The 16,500-nt window shown below is 36.0% G+C and overlaps 1 protein-coding gene across 3 annotated transcripts in view; it reads left to right on the top strand.

Moving 5' to 3' along the window:
• LOC109056589 (leucine-rich repeat transmembrane protein FLRT1-like) overlaps positions 1–16,500 on the top strand; it is a 59,093-nt gene that overhangs the window by 21,578 nt on the left and 21,015 nt on the right. Inside the window, exon 2 of one of the 3 annotated variants that reach the window (XM_042757059.1) lies at positions 9,760–10,391. The exons of 1 other annotated variant lie outside the window; for it this stretch is intronic. The gene's annotated coding sequence lies outside the window, so the exon portion shown is untranslated. Of the gene's footprint in view, positions 1–9,759; positions 10,495–16,500 lie in introns of all 3 variants that reach the window. One more of the 3 variants, XM_042757058.1, reaches the window with a different exon arrangement.

Raw genomic sequence — 16,500 nt, 5'->3', positions numbered from 1 at the left:
AAATATTTGAATTCATATTGAGATCTCTGCCTTGTGAATGTAAACTGCAAATCTGAGCACAGTCTGGGCCACAGAGCTGCAGTGTTTGCACATTTCATGGGTATCAACCTACGAATGGCTTCATTCTAGCTGTATCTGCATATGGGAGAAAGAAAAATTTACACACATCAAAAAAATTACACACTTCACCTTTAAAGACATCTCATTTGTTTGTGTTTTCTTTCCAACAGAACTAACACATATTTTTCTTTCTGCCTATTTTTCTTTTTCATTCAGAAATAATGGTGTCATGAAAACCCCTCGTTTTTTTTTACATGTTCCAATCTTTAAGTTTCTTTTAATATTGTCTTTGAGCTTTTTTTCTGTTCTCTGTTCGCTGAATGAGTCATACCAAAACTCATCTCCTCCAGCATCTCTGTGGAAGAGAGACAGACAGAACTCAGAAGAAAATAAATGTATTGAAGAAGGCCCAAAATGACACCGATATTAACAAAAGGAATAAAGAGCAATGGCTGAGAAAGCGGATTCACAGACGATGAATCCCTCCTGTCTGTATCTGCCTCTGACTGGGTTTCTCATCTCGCTCTTCTCCTCAGATCTCTCTCTGAATGACTATTATGCCTCAGTACATTAAGAGTCTGCTCACATCACCCTGTATGTGTTTATGTGTGTGGCATCTAATCATTTCAGGTTACTGCACTTTCTGTTACTCCCACGGCTAATTAATAGCAAACTGCATGCCTACAGCAGCACGCCAAGTGCTTGAATAAAGGGCCAAATGAAGGTTTTTATGGTTTCTCTTTATCTAAAAAGGTAAGCCGATGGAGACTAGTTTATTCACTTTATTATTCACTTATTCACTTAAAGACTGTACAATGATTACACCTAGTGTCTATTTTTTCTTCAAGTTACCATTGAAGAATAAAACGTCATCAGCATGTGCTAGTGGTAAACAAAAAGAGCATGACGAATCACAGTTTGGCAATTGTACTTTAAGGCCTGGTTTGCAAATTGGTACGCTAAGAAATATAGAGCTGAGTATCATCAGCATAACAGTGAAAGCTAACGCTATGTTTCTTGATGATATCTCCCAAGGCTAACATATAAAACGTGAAAAGCAATGGTCCTAGTACTGAGCCTTGTGGTACTCTATACGGCACTTGTGATTGATATGATATCTCATCATTCACTGCTACAAGTTGATGACGGTCAGATACAGTACAGTAAGTAAGATTTGAACCATGACAATGCAATTCCAGTAGTGCCAACATAATTTTCTAGTCTATTCAACAGAATGTTGTGGTAGATAATGCCAAACACAGCACTAAGATCTAGTAGCACTATTAGAGAAATACAACCATGATCAGAAGATAGAAGCAGGTCATTTGTAACTCTAAGGAGAGCAGTCTCAGTACTATGATACGGTCTAAATCCTGACTGGAAATCCTCACAGTTACCATTCTTCTATAAGAAGGAACATAGTTGTGAGGAGACTACCTTTTCTAGTATCTTTGACAGAAAAAGGAGATTTGAGATCGGTCTGTAATTAACTAATTCTCTTGGATCATGTTGTGTTTTTTTTTTGTTTGTTTTTTTAAGGGGAGGCTTAAAAACAACAGCCAGTTTGAAGGTTTTATAGATATATCCTAATGACATTCATAAATTAATAATATTCAGAAGAGGCTTCTATGACTTCTGGAAGCACCTCTTTTAGGAGCTTAGATGGAAAAGGGTCTAACATACATGTTGTTGGTTTAGATGATTTAACAAGTTTATACAATTCTTCCTCTCCTATAGTAGAGAATGAGTGGAACTGTTCCTCAGGGGATCTATAGCACGCTATCTTATGCGATACTGCAGCTAGCATATAATTTAATCTCTAATAGTATCGATCTTGGAAGTAAAGTCATTACTGCTGTGCTGTTAGGGAATATCTGCATCCGGTGATGCTTTATTGTCATTAATTTAGCCACTGTATTGAATAAATACATGGGGTTGTGTTTGTTCTCTTCCAAAAGAGATGAAAACTGAGCAGATGTAGCAGATTTTAAGGCTTTTCTGTATGTAGAAGTACTTTCCTTCCATGCAATACAAAATACCTCTAGTTTTGTTTTCTTCCAGCTGCACTCCATTCTCCGGGCTGCTCTCTTTAAGGCGCAAGTTTACTCATTATACTACAGTGTCGGACTGTTTTCCTTAATCTTCCTTAAGCTTAAAGAAGCAACCGTATCTAAAGTGCTAGAAAAGAGAGAGTCCATAGTTTCTGGTACATCAACAAGTTGTTCTGAGCTATTGGATATGCTGAGGAATTGAGACAGGTCAGGAAGATTACTTACTAAGCAGACTTAGTTTTGTGGTAGAAGTGATGGTTCTACAATATTTGTAACAAGGAGGCGGTCCTCCCTATATGCAAAGTATGCATGTTGCATAGCACCCCCGAAACACCTGGGGGCCCCCTTGCTCTCGAAGATTATTTAATTTTAGTTTCATTGGCCAGCAGTTATGAAAACATGAATGTTCCTTTCCAACAGTGGTGCGCTGTCGCCCTTTCTACGTAACATCCAAATGAGTTAAACCATGTAACGTGACTGTTGTATACAGTCTCCTGCCGTTCTTGCTCAATACTACTAAAAAAGAGTTAAAAATCGCACTGAGACTGTTTGTCCCAAGCACTTTCCGTGTGCACGATTAGAGACAAATATAGTCTACTTTGTTTTGTCACTAAACACAGTCAGTTATGTCTTAAGTGAAAATAAACAGTTTGAAAAGTAATGGAATGCTAGTCAGTATCTGTGCATTCCGTGACAGCATCCTACTGTATAAACCTGCTGCTGTCTGTCATCATCTGTTCATCAAACAACAAAAGAATAGGAGAGAATTATTCACTGCTCTTCACTGAATATTGTTCATAACTTTGTTATGAATCAGTTTGTGTTTAATTTATATGGTGAATTGCTTTATTTTTACATTTGATTAGGCCTACTTTAATCAAGTATGATAATGACAATGAGTAGGTCCTGACATGTGTTGTCTAACCCCAATGGAGTTCAGAATGCTGATCCCAAAGCATCTTTTTCATTATCTGCATGGATATAAAAAGACTTTATCTGCAGCCAGCACTAACTCAGATAGAAAATCTGCAAATTGTTTGATGAAGTCTGTATGGTGCCCTGGTGTCCTGTATACAGTAGCCAGTACAAACATCACAGGGGATTTATTATTAACACTCGTTTCTCTGGATAATGTTATAGGAAGCACCATTACTTCAAACGAGATATACTTGAAACCACAGCATTGAGAAATACTGAGAATATTACTATAAATTTGTTGCAGCACCCCCCCATCCCCACCCCCCCCCCCCCCTTTTGGACATGGCTCATGTTTATAACCGTAATCTTGGGCGGTAGACTCATTTAAAATAATGGAATCATCTGGTTTTAGCCAGGTTTCTGTCAAAAGCTTAATTTACTGCAGACAGAAATGAAAGTCATCATTCAGACATCATAAATTAAATTTGGTATAACAAAATACTACTAATTATAAGAAGTAGGCTTTTAATGTGTAATAAGGATTTGTGAGTCCTTTAAGAGATGGAGTAACTTACAAATTATATTTTGAAAGATTGCAGAGACAAAATTGTACTATAACAGGCACTGATGAATCATTCACAGTAAGACGACAATAAGAGAACAGAAAAGCGTATTATGAAAGTATATTGGATAGATTTTGATTTCATGTTGTTTGCAAACTAATTGTCATGAAAATAATATAAATATATCCTTTATTTTATTGGTCCTGAAATACACTTAATTTACTTTGTTCAAAATCGGGGCTGCTAATTAAATTATTTAATTATGATTCATCTCTTTATAATGAAGCAGAGTGTCAACTGTAACTATAACCCAGTGCAAATTCTAATTTCTTATTTGATTTGCATGCTGAAAAGTGACAATGACAAGAGTTCATTTATTTTTGTGTCTAAATGTGCATTTATAATCATTTCTGTCCTTCAACCCAGGACACTTTTAAGCTATGAGCAGAGAATATGATTAAGAGATTTGAGGCAGATGGGTTATAGGTATGACAGATAGATTGTTTTAATAATACAATAAGATGACAAACACTGCCCCCCTTGTGTTTTACTGTTCATCAGAAACCCTGTTTTGAGACCAGATCTGCCTTTACACACCAAGAGCCAAGTACAGATAAGGCTGGAGGTTTATTACTGCTCTCACACTCTTTTTCTTTTTCTTTTTATTGTTTAAACACACAGTGAATTTGGTTCTGTTTTCATGCAATTAATTTAAACGTTCCTCCATCTGACATTAATTCCAGCCTCCAATGTATTCACAGAGTTCACAGCCCATCTCCCTTCCTCCCAGTCTTCATCATTCCTTCTCATTTCTCATCTCTCACTAAACGATGAATTGAGAAATAAACCAATGGTGTGTGTGTTGTGCATAGAGCCGGGTTTTGTACCATTCTGAACTGAAAGCTCCAACTCCTGAATCTGAATTTAGATAGCAGCCAAGCTAAAATAAGATAGAAAGAGATTAACATACACTAATTTCTGTTAATGTAGTTTATAGATGCTTGTTTCCGCCACTGAATAAAAAAAAAAAAAAAAAAAGGTAATTGCAACTTTTTATATGACAATTCTGACTTTTTTCTCAGAATTGTGTGTTATGTGGTTGGATTTGCGACATATAAACTAGAAACTGTGAGAAAATAGTCTCTTTTTTTTCTTCTCATTGTTGTACAGTACTTCATAACTTGCAATTGCACATTTATATCCCGCAATTCTGACTCTATAAATACTAGTTGTTTATATCTTACAATTCCAACTTTAGAACTTGCAATTGCACATTTATATCTTGAAATTCTGATAAAAAACTCTGAGATGGTAAACTCGCAATTGTGAGAAAAAATGTCAGAGTTGTGAGATAAAATGTTGCAGTTTCATAGTTTTTATTTTTTATTCAGTGGCAGAAACAGACTTCCATAGTAGTTTTAAATAATGAACTCATGTTATTTTTTTCTGTATGAATTAACCATTATCATATGATTATAAACGATATTAATAAGATGTGCTAATAAGAATTAATTTGTGTGTATATATATATATACAGTATATGTCTGTACAGTAAGTGCCCATTTTATTGCTGCACAACTGAAATTCAAATGAAATTTCCCTTCCCTTGTGACATTATTGTCATGACTTTTAAACATGCCCATTCTCTCTCATTACTATAATGTTGTAATGTAATATTAAAGAAATAGATAGATCATGAGAGCCATTTCCTGTACTGCCGTCAATATGCTAATTTTATTTTAAAATATCATTACGTCGAGACTGTATGAATTTTTTATTACAGTGCTACAGTAATAAAATCTAATGAGAATCATCAGTGAGAACAATAAGGATTACAAACAAATTAAAACAGAAATAAAATCCTAATGAGATTTCTGGTGGAAAATTTGCTTAACTGTCAAGAAAATAGCATTTCAGTGCATCATAATATTAATGATCTTAAAATATGCATAATTTTCTTGACATAAGGATCAAAATAATAGTGTGAAATAGATGTGAAATTCAACCTAAGATGGTTAATTTTCTTTCTGGTAATTGGAAGATCCTTTATGGTCATTGCTGTTCCAAGCAGGTCTGGATGGTTGTGAGCTCAAGCTGGATAGAGATGGTACATTGGACAAGTGACAGTTATGTTCCAAAACCCAGATTCACCAGTTTTTCCATGTGTCCGTTTGTGACAGATAAATGTTGAAAGATGAATGCACGCGAAATGATTTGTGACTACCTGCACAATTCACTACAGATCACACATTTAGATTTTAGTAAACCCAAATTTGCTGTCTGTAACTGTGTTGAAGGGCACATCTTCCCAAAGGAAAGAAAAAATAATGAGACGTATAATGATCTTAATTGTTTCTATTAAACAGCAGTGAGATTAAATGCATTTTCTAAATGTGTTGCTTAAATCTCCTGAAAAGAAAAAAAAAAAAAATCTTTAGTAATCTCAGGTGTCTCTACAGTTTCAGAAGACTGTTTCTACAGTTTCTGTTGAGCCTGAACTCAAAAGAAAGAGAAATGTCTAGCCGCAGAAATACAGTACTTGATTATAACTTGATTATAACTTTCTTGGCAACATTTGTCTTAGGTCTATTTTTATTTCTCAAAAACACATTTGGATTAACGATTTAATTAGATTGATGAACAGTATCTGAGAACTCCATTATGTATTCTGAGCTATGAATGAACAACCTCTGAGCAATAAAAACATCTCTGGGGATATTTTAATCATTCTGAAAGACTCTGAAAGGCTCTGGATATCGGTAACTCTGCATTTGTATGGTTTGAGATCTCTTTTGTTAACCTTTGCATTTTACATAGAGGTCAGAGGATTCAATTTTATTTGATTAAATTTAGCATTTTTATAGCCATTCAGCATTCTGGCTTCAGGCCGAATGGATAGGTTTTATTGGCAGATTTTGAACTTTACTGGCAGATTTTGACTGACGGGTTTTGAAATCTTCCAGTGACACATCCACTAGCAATCCTTCTTTACAATGGCAATATTCAAGTCTTAAAAAGTTATTACGAATGGCATCAAAATAATATTCTGTATGCTGTAAGTTTCTTTCTGTATTGCAGACACTGGTATCTCTGTTTCATGAAATTATTTTATTTTTGTTTGTGGGTGTTTGAAGCTGAAACTTGTGAATATAAATAGTTCTAAAGCAGGCGGTATTTTAACTTTCATTCACACCCTCTGTTCAGAACATACAGTATATAATATAATGTGCATCACACAGAGACACTGCACCCAGGGAGCTGCCTTACTGTCTAGTGCCTACATACAATGGGAAAAAATAAAATGGTGTAGGATTTACTTTGAAACATTTCTCACTCAGAAATGTCATACTTTGCCTGTGATTCCTTAAAATGCTCTCTAGGCACTCTTCTACTGTTCGATCCAAACACACTGACAGAAGCATAGCTACATATCATTATCAAGTTGTGCCTCTTATTAAAGGTGCTGTATGTAATTTTTCACTTTAACAGAACAGAACAGAACAGAACAGAACAGAATAGAATAGAATAGAATAGAATAGAATAGAATAGAATAGAATAGAAAGTAGATTGAAATTGTATTCGCCAAGTGTGCGCAAACACACAAGGAATTTGTTTTTTCAGGAGCTCTCAAACAAACAAAGATGCATACATATGACATGAGAAAAGAAAGAACATTTAAATAAGTAAAACTAAGGGGAAAAACAAGTAGAAATAAAAAAAATAATAATAATGTATACATCTATAACAGGGGATTTATGTACAGATTTGTGCATTATGTACTGTGTATACAGCTGTACGAATAAAAATATATGTATTTACATAATAACAAATTTTTGCTTCTCTCTCAAGGATTAAGAAATGAATTATGCTGGCATTATGCTGGCAAAATGAGTCAGAATGCGCAGAAGCTAATTATGATCTACAGGCAAAACAAGTGAAAATGTCAGTTTTGGTCAAATTGAGTTTACTGAGCCCTTATCTAGAGATCCCAATGCTCCAAATAATAATTAAACATCTAAAATTATTTTTATGTGTACATTTTCTGAGAGGAGTACCTTCTTTGTTTTAAAAAGTTGTATTTGTCCATCGGAAGCAAAGCACTTGAGTCTGACGTTTTGGTTTTGAAAGGAACACGCAGGAATGAGAAAATAAAGTGTGGGACTTGATTGATGTGAAAAGAGTTATTAAGAGTGATCTTACTGGCGCTGACACAAACTGAGCGTGCGCACAAAGACGCACAATCCCAGTATACACAGAAGTACAGTATTGGCAAGTATTCATGTGAACATAATCTGTTACGACATAAGTGAATGCTAGGTTAACTGTTGGGGAAAATCTAACAATAAAAGAAAAGAGGGAATCACTCACTGCTCTTGACTGAATTACTTTATCTGTAATGAAAACACTAGACTATGCAGTGAAAGCACTGTTAATTTAAGTTGTTTCTTGTATTTGTTCTAATGTTTATTTTCATCTTTATTCTTATTTTTATAACGAAGATAAAGTAACACATATATATTATGATTAATATAGTAATTATTAATAAGAAAAGAACTGGAGGAAAACATGCATCGGGAATAATTTTATAGTCCAATAGTTACCCTCTGAATCGTGACTGAATTGAATTGTGAGGCAAGTGAAGATTCACACATCTTTTGTGATTGGTCGAAACACCCCAGGCAGTGAACTGTGGAATCAAAAAGTTGAACGTGTATTTTTCCTGTAGATTGGCGTGTGCTGAATTTGGTGGTGTTACTAGAGATTTTAAGGTATGTTTGCTAGGTGATTTTGTTTTTAGTTAAAAAACTTTAACTAGATTTTTCTCAAAATTGACTTTGCTGACTCTATCATTCAAATTATCTATCAAATTCAAACAGGTGTAGCTCATTCGTTTTTTGTCCGATTCAAATAGATCAAATATTGTTTTGAAATTAGGAAACATGCTAAGTTTGCATACTTGTGTTACAGTAAGTTATTTTGCTTTGAAATGTGCGTTCAGTGTCGGAATATCTGTTTTTGTTTTGGTCTGTGTGTTTCCGCCCACTGCCAATTTACCCAATTGTATTTTGCCTGGGTTGCCGAGAAAGAACGTTGAACTAAACAAACAAAAATCACACCCAACACAAAATATCAAAAAACACAGACACAACAAAAAAAAATAATTTGAACTAAACAAACAAAAAGGACATGACAAATTATTACATAAGACTGACATCACGCAAAAAAATACAGATGCATTATTCCTCATGAAAACATATGTCTGATGTTTGTATACTTGCATACTAGTGTACTATTATTACAACATCCTTCATTAATGAACATGACGTCTGCTGTTTGTATATGTATATATACCAATGTATCACATCACATATGCAAATGTAGTCTCAATTACTGCAATTTCATTGGCTGCAGTGTGTGTTGTCATGTTAACGTGGACAAGCAGTGCGTGTTGACAGTCACATTTAATGCATTCCATTTGAAGACTTTTGGCCCCATCTGCCTTCCATACATACAGTGTAAGTCTCGCCGCCTTCTGTTGTCAATTGCGCTCGTTCCTGTTGCGTGTCCTCAATCTGGCAACCCGCATGAGCTTCGAGTCTCCAATATTTCATATTTTGACTGCAGTACCCATTTCAACCGCTAGCTATCAATATTACATACTGGACCTTTAACTGATTCATGACGAACAGTGACATATTAAATACATTTAAGGTATGGAAGCCCGGGTGAGTTGAGACACAAGGTTTTACCAGTTGCAAATAAGCTACAGTTTTGATTCCACTAGAGTGTATATATAAAACACTCTCCTGAGGTGACAGTAGAAATTCTAAGATATTTTTCTTTGCTGGTAAATAGAACTCACACCAGGATCAGTAACATGACATGGTTTCTAGACGGTCAAGTTATAGTCATGATGGTGCAGATTCACCTTGATCAAGCTTGTTAGACCACCTGATTTTCACTGCAAGGTTTTACTACTCTGGTTTCTTTGAATCCGTTTACTCTTTATCCAAATTCTTTAACAATTGACCCATTTCCTTTCATAGGAAACATCAGCAGGGCTATACTGTCAGTGTGATGTATCTTTGAAGAGGCCATCACTGAAAACTGTTAGCGACGCTAGCTTATATCTGATTATTAAATATTCCCTTTTGTTTTGTCTACAGAGCAACCTCCCTTTGGAATGAACAAAAAATGATGAATGTGCTTTTTCTCTGATTGGTCCGGCAAAACAGAAAAGACTCCACTTCGGTTAGCGAGGACATCTGAGGACAGAACTGAACAATGACGGTGAACAATGGCACTTAATTACGAATAACTCCGTTTTGTGGCTTTTCATTCTGTGTGAGGAAGAGAAGTCAGATATTTTGCAAGCTTGCATGCCATGAAAGAGGATTTGAAATACTGGCTTGCGACCGAAGTGGCTAGTTGGAATTCATGAGGAATGTGGATGAGATATCTTATATCTGAGGGCCATTTTATTGACTTTTTTTTTTTTTTTTTTGCCGATTAAAATGTTTCAAGCTCTTCCTGTCACATATTTTTACTGATTGGAACCACCCTACGAATCTCAACTTTCCTGAACATTCTGCATGGATTGTCACTCCTCTGGAATAAATCTGCTCATGATGTACAGCATTGCATCTCACTGATTCTCAAACACCAACCCAATGAGAAGCGGCGTACTCACCGTCAACAGCAGGGAAGAGATCCAGTGAGTCAATGTGGAGTCCATTATCTTTCACTGCCAGATCTCCCTCAGAGCTGAAACAGCACCTACTCGGCTTTGGTGTCAGAAGTAAGAGCTCTCTCTCTGTTATCTGCTTCTATCCCACCCTCTCTGGCTAGCTTATCCTGATCCTGCTATTGACAGACCTGATGTCCAAGTCAAACTTACAATGGTACGTTAGTCTTTGTTGTCCTGTTTTCAGATTACTTTGGCACCACCAGAGTTGTCAGTTGATTTGGACAGTGTGTGGTTATTGTCCATATTAAATAAGCAGTTATTGATGAATTTGCATGTCTACATAAAACAAATTTCAAAACCTAGTCAGGAAACCGTTATGTGTAGAGTTTGCATGTTGGTTTAATCTGGGTGTTCCGGTTACCCCCACAATCCAAAGACATCCAAGACAGGTAAATTGCAGACAATAAATGAAGTAATGGGTAACATTGTGTATGAGTTTTAATGTTTGTGTGTGTTAGCCCTGTGAGGCATGCAGGGATTTGATGCCTGAGATGATGGGATAGACTCCCTGCATCCCTGCCACCCTACATAGGACAAGTGCTTTGATGGATGGAGAAATGTTTAATATAAAATGTATTGATAAATGACAATATTTGCCCATTCAGTTTGAATCCAAACATATTTGTGCAAATTCAGAATGAGTGCAAGAACATGAATTTTAAGCATCAGATGCTGTTCTAGAGGCAATGTTTTCAATCTGTGGAGATATTTCAGCACAATGATATTATGTTGCACTTTTTAGACTTTTTGAACACCTTCAGGTTCAAATTGAGTGGCACTAAAAGAGTTCAGTTTTATCCTAAACAGATGAGTGTGAATCTGGCAACATTTTGTTATGTTGGTTGTTGTGTTGTTGCGTGTATCTTGGCAGTTTAGAAATGAAATGTCCAGTGACTGTGACTGTGCACTGTTCCATTTTAGCTTGCTCTTTTATCATGACTCTAGTTTAATTCTGTACCACTTGAGATATCAAGCAAGTTTACAACATCAGAAAAAGCCATACATATGGAGCTGGTTATGTGATGCAAACATCAAAATGTATTAGTTTACAAATCATGTGCTATGTTAAAAGTGTTTTGAGCTCATAACATAATAACCCGCACAAACATAAGACTGGTCACAGTTCTCACTATTAACTAACTATTAACTACAGCTTTTGTCACAATAAACTCCTAATTTGCTGCTTATTAATAGATTAGTCTCAGTCTCAGATGTCACACCCACGGACCTTTGGCTGAACATCTGATGCATATGGGACACAAAAGTGGAAACACTTCAGGAGTGGCGAAGTCATCATCGGATTGGTTGAATTATACAGGATTTCTGCGAGACGTGTGTGTCGTGTACTTTACCGTTCCGCCTGGAAACAAAGATACCGTGGCGCAAAACCCCCTCATGAAAGAAGAAAGCCATAGTGTTTACAACTGTGATGACGAGCACCTATCAGGATCAACTAAACACTGGATTTTCAAAAGTATGTGAGATATGCGGCATAGAATCTTTATAATCTGACTGAGAGTTTTACACACCGGTCTGTTATTGTGGCGACATTTCCACACCTCGAAACATGATGAAGAACGAAACGAATTGTGATTGGCTGTTTGACATGTCGGTCAAATGTTCTCATGGGCGGGCCTTGGCCAATGAAAGCTGCCATGAATTCCAGACCTTCATCTGAAAAAATAAATAAATAAATAAATAATTAAATATAAATTATAGAATAATTATTATTTAATGCATCAAAAAAAAAAAAATGTCACTTTTAATGTATGACCGACAAACTTTGCTTGATGTTAAAAATATCGCCAAAGAGCAACCTAATCATTTACAGAGTAGTACACAGTTTGTTCCATCACTGATGGCTATACCTGATTATTTGTATCACTCACCGTACCTTTGCCGGGGAGGAAGTGCCGTAGGAGACGGGGAAGATGGGAGGTTTCTCAGTAAAGTTTAAGTTTCTTCTAATGTCTAAATCGGGATCCATGTTCTGTGTGGGCCTACACGTGTATGAGGCACATTATAACTGCCTCATTGTGTGGCGCTCACTAGAACCAATAAACACGTGTTGAAAATACAGATTGTGTCAGACCAGCCAGATCAACCTCCAGTGTTTCGCTCACCTCATGCTAGATATTCGTTTGGCATCAGCGAGCCTCTTTGATGCGTCATTGAGTAGTTCACAAATAAAGACTGCCAAGCGCTGATCACTCACTGATTTAATTTTCATTATTCCTTCTCTTCTTAAAAAGCCCAGTTTAAACCCAACAGTTTTGACAAATTTTAGGCCAGTTTCTATCCTTTCTTTCATGTCTAAGATTCTGGAGAAAATAGTATTTCACCAACTGCAGAGCTTTCTTAATGGAAACAAGACTTTTGAAGCTTTCCAACCGGGTTTTAGAAAATAACACTCTACAGAAACAGCACTGTCAAATGTTTTAAATTATATTTCATTGACTGTCGATTCTGGCAAGTCTACAGAGTTGAAGTTAGATTTGAGTGCAGTGTTTTACACAGTTGACCAAGCTGTTCTCATCTCATGTTTGGAGTACTGTGCAGGCATTCTGGGAAATTCTCTTAAATGGTTTCACTCCTATTTTACTAATCAAAGCTTCTCTGTTAATACTGGTGAATTTACTTCAGGCGCAGCCCCTTTTACTTGTGGTGTACCACAAGGCTCTATTCTTGCTCCGATATAATTCTCATTGTATATGCTTCTTCTGGAGTCAGTTTTTAAGAAATACATTATTTCTTTTCATTGTTATGTGGACGAGAGGGGCTTGGATACTCTGTTGGCTTGTCTGCTGACGTGAAGGATACTTTTTAGTGTTTAGACTTTTTTTAGTTTAGTGTTTTTGATAGTTCTCTTAAATTTGACAGACTAGTTCTGTGGTCAAAACCATTTTTTTTTTTTTTTTGCATCTCCGAGTCCTAGCTAAGGTAAAAATAATTTATTTTAGCATTTTTTGAATTAGCACCTGAATACCTTTCATACCTACTATCCAGTAAGTCCCTGAGGTCATCCAACCAGAGATTACTGAAAGTTTCTCGGGCTAAGTTGAAACTGAGAGGTGATTGTGCTTTGGCCATCGCTCCACCGAAACTACCTGTTTTTATTAGAACTGCTCCTATGATACATGATTTTAAGGTGAAGCTCAAAACATATCCATTTTATTTGGCTTTTAGCTAATATGTATAGTTAATGTTATTATGTGTGTGTAATCTGTTATGTAGTACTTGGTTTTATTATTGACTGTTTTTGGACTCATTGTTCAGCACCTTGGTCAACCATTGTTGTTTTTAATGGTGCTATATTAACAAAGTGTTTTTTTTTTTTTTTTTTTACTTCCTGAGGCTTATGATTATGGGAAAATTCCATTACAGTGCACTATATTGCATTAAATGTCACGATCACAATGCCATGCATCATCTTGTTCGGAGCAACATGTTTGTATAATGCTTCACGTCTTTAAGTCCATATAGGGTGCTTTTCATAGAACTATTGAAATTTGCAGTACTGAAATTATATATAGCAGTATATCTACTAGTCATTAGAGTATTAATAGACTGTCTCAGTATTAATTAGTTATTGGCATGTAGTTGCAAATGTTACTTATATTTAGAATATCTAAAGTGGACTATCAAAATAAAGTGTAACTATTTTAATTAGCAATGTAATACAATTACTAAAAATTTACTATTATAATTTAGCATGAAAATGAATGTGTAAAGTCAGCTTTGAAGTAAAAAATGAAAAGACATTTTATTCAAACAGTAGAGCAACAAGAGTGATGGCAGACACAGAGAAACACCATCTGGAGTAACAAATGAGCCAATGGTTATTATAGGCAGATTTAAAGGGATCATGGATTGCATTTTGAATTATTTTATAGTGCTCTCTGATGTTCACTTTTCACTTTTCAAAAAAAACTTTAAGTCTCTCTGAAAAACCTGCATCATACTGTCCTGTTTAAAAATGAATGGGTAGCAAAGTAAAGCAAACAAACACAGTGTTTCACTGACTTGATCTGGAGCTCCTTGCTAATTTTACACCATGTTTACACCGGACGGGACTTTAGACAAGAGACCCCATCATAATCGGCGATTCTGTCTACACACGGATTGACACAACAAATCCCTGACAGTAAACTGATGTCCCACTCTACTTCTGACATACAAACAATCACGCCACTTCTGCGTCCGATCTAGATATGTTAGGATCACAAAGAAGGCTGTTTTTCACAGCTTACACTACACAGTGTGCTGTGGTCTTGTAATGTAATCTGCATGGTTCTGTTGCTGGAGTAATCCTGTTTTTGCATCTTTCCTCTACTACAAACGTTTATCAGTGGGCGGGGCTACAGAGGCAGCGATGTAAAATCAGTGGGCGGGGCTAAAGAAGCAGTTATGTAGAAGCAGGCGTTGATCTTCTCCTGTGGAGGCGGAGCTTAGCCACACTATTACATCATAAAGTGGCACATTCCAAAACCAGCCGTTTTCTGAGCTTGTTTTCAATAAAAGCAGTTTTTAAACTAACGAGAAAGTTTTGAGTTCTGAAACTTACAGAATGTTTTTATTGTACAATGACCTGTTATATCTCAAAAGGTCAAGGGAAATTTGATTTCTCAGGTCATGACCCCTTTAAGTTTGAAGTTGTTCTAAGATACGTGCATGTAGAATATCATGATTCAGGAAACACTCATTTGCATTGTATATTGATTTCCCTAAAACTGATAGCGAGCCACAGAATTGATAATAGATTTGAGCACATGTCTTCAGGCTGCCTGTGCTAGAGAACATCACTCTCGCTTTCTGTGAGACTGATAACAGATTGTAGTATTGCCTCTCATTATAACTCACATTTCTAAAATGAAAACCCTGCTCAACATCTGGAGAGGTTTCTTCTGTATTAGATATATCCTTGCTGCAGGCTGTTTCATAAAGTGGTGGGGACAAAAACAACCATGTTTTTAATTTAATCAAATATCTAATTAATTACATGATTAAAATTGCATCTTACTTTTAAATTATGAATTTAAAATTAAAAAAGATTTTAAAGGGGCAGTCAGTAATTTTTGTTTTTGTTTAGCTGGCTGTTCATTCCAACATTTTTTTTTTTTTTTTTTTGTATTTGTATTTGTATTTGCAATCAAGACTATTACGGGATTGTGTCAGCTAAAGGAATGATTTGGGAGTAAAGAGATGAAGTCGGGTTTGTGGTTCGCCGGAACTGACAAAGAGAATGAAATGAAGATGAAACTAGAGGAAGATGATAAATTGTTGTGGTTCAAATGCAAGCGTCAGTAGAAACGAGAAGCTGAAATTTAAAAAGAACGGTGAAAAATAGTGTCATGATGAAACAGAAGGGTATGAAAGCGGCGCAGAGAAATTGCGACTCAATCTTCTGCCTCGCTTCTCATGCAGTGCACGTTCAGAAAAGGAGAGAGAGAGATGACGGGGCGAGAGAGGGAGGGAGATGTGGCGAGGGGATTGAGATTGTTCGGCCTGGATTTAAACGCACTGCCATCTTACAAAGAATGATGAATTGAATACAAATGCAGTTCTCCTGCTGAATAAATACACACCTCACTGACTCAACCAGACAAACGCACAAATTGAAAGACAACATCCTCGTGAAAGCCTCACCCTCAAATCTACATCGAGAGACAACAACAACAGACTGCAAATGCAAATGTCACGCATAAAATCAGCTTTAAAGCATTTCGTGCAGAAGCTAATGATGCAATGACACACCTGGCCAAGAAAGAGTCGGCAGCCAAATGTCTAATTGCCTTTGGTCTTCTATAATGAAGACAGCATGCATTCATATATAGTTTATGGCTATAGAGGTAAATACATACAAATTAAAGCAGTTCTTTACCATCATAGTTGCCTTAATGGTTTTAATTAGCAAAACACTGACAGAAGTTACAATATTACATTATGCATATATTACAAATGCTGTTGCTGGACTGATTAGAAAAGGAAAATGCTTCCCAGAGAGGATACAGACAGCATTCATGTTCACTTTATGGAAATTAAAGCTAAACTAGTGTAAGTTTTAAAGGGGTCATATGATGCAATTTCAAATTTTCCTTTCTCTTTGGAGTGTTACAAGCTCTTGGTGAATAAAAAAGATCTGTAAAGTTGCAAAGACTAA

Source organism: Cyprinus carpio, chromosome A5 (assembly GCF_018340385.1).
Source record: "Cyprinus carpio isolate SPL01 chromosome A5, ASM1834038v1, whole genome shotgun sequence".
NCBI lineage: Eukaryota > Metazoa > Chordata > Actinopteri > Cypriniformes > Cyprinidae > Cyprinus > Cyprinus carpio.
Note: the sequence above shows the minus strand (reverse complement) of the source record. Positions and strands in the feature narration are given on the sequence as shown.